Source organism: Schistocerca piceifrons, chromosome 6 (assembly GCF_021461385.2).
Source record: "Schistocerca piceifrons isolate TAMUIC-IGC-003096 chromosome 6, iqSchPice1.1, whole genome shotgun sequence".
NCBI classification, from domain to species: domain Eukaryota; kingdom Metazoa; phylum Arthropoda; class Insecta; order Orthoptera; family Acrididae; genus Schistocerca; species Schistocerca piceifrons.
In genome coordinates, this window is record NC_060143.1 from 523,425,896 (window position 1) to 523,429,104 (window position 3,209).

The 3,209-nt window shown below is 43.9% G+C and overlaps 1 pseudogene; it reads right to left on the reverse strand.

The window, feature by feature from the left end:
* Positions 1 to 2,506: 2,506 nt before the first annotated feature.
* Positions 2,507 to 2,624, reverse strand: LOC124803653 (annotated as a pseudogene).
* Positions 2,625 to 3,209: the final 585 nt, after the last annotated feature.

The window sequence follows — 3,209 nt, forward strand, 5'->3', positions numbered from 1 at the left end:
GAAAAGAATCTCTTCGAGTAATCTTCAAGTATTGCTGTGTAATATTATTTTTTTACTATTCCTTTATGCTTCAGACTATTGTTATGAATTAGCTGTGAAATTTTTTTCTTTATTAATTTTTGTAGAGATACCCTGCGCTTGTGTCTTCAGTTGACGCGAAACCGTCGTGACTTCGATTAAAAGTATTTTATAGCCAGTGCGCATCATTCCTTTCACAGTAAAAAATAAACTGAAGAGCTGAGGGAGACAGTACCACAGAATCAGTCGGACTGTATACTAGTTTTCAATTTCAAGGCATTTGGTAGTTGTTTATTTACGCGGAAATTTTGCAGTGATTGGTTTTTTATTGTTTGAAATAGGCTTACAATGAGGGAGCTTCAAAATTTTATCTTTCGGTAAATGACTTGTAGCTGAAGATTCATCTGCTTTTTATGTTGGTTTCCAAGGAAATAAAGTGAACCTGCATTGCCGCTATGTCTTTGAGAAAAGATTAGTAATAAAATGGACGTTGAGTGCTATCCTCGTGTCTACAAATGACATATAATCGTTGTACAAGTCTGCAGCCTTTATCTCCAATCAATATAACTGTCCACCTTCATCACTAGTTATAGTTCTATTTCCTGAAACTTATATAGCTCAACATGGCCGTTATCAGAATCTGACGGAGGCTTTTTGACATTGGTTCTGCTTGCATTAAGCCACATAGTTGTCTGGCTAGCGTTGTAAGCTACACAGGATATTTAAAAATGAATATAGCGAATACAAACACCTATGTAATGGTTAGCGTTACATCGATAAAAATTACAGAGAATATAATACAAAGATAAAAATTTCGGTGGTTGCGCAGGGGCAGTGAATCGGAAGTCGACGTATAAGCGGTTGATACACAAATGAAATGTTCCTTGCCATAAATGAAAATGAGATATCCCATAGAGAAATCATTCTGCCTGTTAGACTTTAACAATCATAGGATTTTAACATAGTTAGGAAGAGCAGTCGTCTGCGATACAGTCAAGCACACGACTATTTTCGGATTTGGAAGTTCTCACTTTTCTAAATCAGCATTGGATGGGTCGTTCTGACCATGGCTGTGCTGTGTTCTGATTTTTGAGACCTACATCTAGAGACATGACAGCCATGGATTTCCTGTTATGTGATTGTGCGAAAAACCTTACCTTTATTCCTCCTTAATCACATTTACACTGCATACGCTTTGGTGACTCCACATATGCTTCTGAAGGTATGGCGTAAAATAGATTATCACATAGATGTTGTCCGTGTGACTAAGTATGGTCATAAAGAACACTCGTGTAACAATACTGAACATTTTTTACATTTCGATCTCTCAGATCTTCTCTGCGTGATAGGTTTGCTTCTGGATGTCCCGCTGAGTTGTTTCCATTTTATGGACATATATCGACAGTCGACCCATCCTTCTTCTTTAGTCGGGTTGGAGTTCAGCCAGCAAATATGCGTAACAACAAACCACGCATCACCTGAAGAAGATGGCTGTGTCGGTAATCCAAATATTGTACATAAAATCCTAACAACATCAAGGCTGGACACCCAGACGTATACCATTAATTCTCTTACGTTCTCTGTAATTCTTATCGATATGTGCATTAAATAGCTGTAGCCGTTGTGATCGCGATGTTCATTACGAATTTATGTGTACTGGTTACGAACAGAAGGAAGATGCTACGGTCATATGGAGATAACCTAGATGACTGATGATTACGATCCTGGGGGCCTTCGTCCAACCTTTATAAATGTCTACTGATTAGCTGCGGAGCGAGCTGCGACGGCCTCCATACGAGCGTTTTAGTGCACACTAAGGGCAGCGCCGCTGTAGCTGAAAGACGACGCCAGTCGGCGGTGTCCTTTACTGCCTCTAGCGGCAGCCGTAAGTCTCGCGCCGTCGCGGCCAGGCGCGCGCGTTGCCAGTGCCTTCAGCCGCCGTTGGTTGGCTGGCCTGGGTGGGTTGGCTGCCGTGGCTGGCGCGCCGCAGGGCGCGTTATTTCCGACGTGTCTGCCGCAGACGCAGCCGCCCGTGACGTACTGCGTCGCAGCTTTAAACCACAGTGTCGCCAACCGACACAGCGCACGGCGGGGAAGTCCCCAGCAGGGCAGCCGCGTGTGTACCTGCACAAACGCAGATCGTGTGTTACAGCTACTCTGATATTCAGAGCAGCCCGCTTCTTACCATATCACACACTATCGAAAAATGCCACTGTGAATACCTATTAACTGTGAGTATATTGTGTTATATGTAGCCCAGCGATGAACGACGTCTTTTATTTACCACTCCGTCTTTTCAAGGCCACAAGTGCCCAATCGGGACCATTCGACCGCCTTGTCATCCTCAGGTGAGGATGCGGATAGGAAAGGCGTGTGGCCAGTACACCGCTCTCCCGGTCGTTATGATGGTTTCCTTTGACCAGAGGTGCGACTGTTTGGTCGAGTAGCTCCTCAGTTGGCATCATGAGGCTGAGTGCACCCAGAAAAACGGCAACAGCGCATGGTGGCCCAAATGGTCACCCATCCAAGTGCCAGCCACGCCCAACAGCGCATAACTTCTGTGATCTGACGGGAACTGGTGTATCCACTGCGGTAAAGCAGTTGCCCCGATGAACGACATACATGAGAAAAATGAGGGGTAATATGGATGCTTATTAATTACTGCCCAAGTGGTTAAAGGCCCATTCTAGCGACAGTGCACTGTCGAAAAGAATATCGATACTCTTCAATGTTACATTAGTGGTAGGTGACTTTCTCTGTATCCTATTTCAGTAAGTGGATTGAAACTGAGTACAAAGTTTCTTGTGATGACTCTCTTCTATAAAACATTCTCGCTCTTCTCGCCGTATCAGTGTGAGTAAAATCTTAGGTGGTCACTGATCACCACCAATGACTTCCTCTGGAGAAACTCTGTCGCAGCTGTTGCTGTGATGTCCTTTTATAGCCGTTAGGTGGTTTGTGATTTATCGACGTTTGATGTTGGTGTTTCATGCTACCATAGCTGCCACCATAGCAGCAGCCACGACAGTTACTTGCGTCGGAGATGATCCCAACGGTTGACAATAGCTTGCGGCTCTACTGTTATTTGATGTGACAAGGAAACTGATAATATATTAGACATAGATGGGTATTGGTAGTTCTGTTGACATACTTGATAGATCAAGCGCTCTATAAACGATGCTGAAACAGCA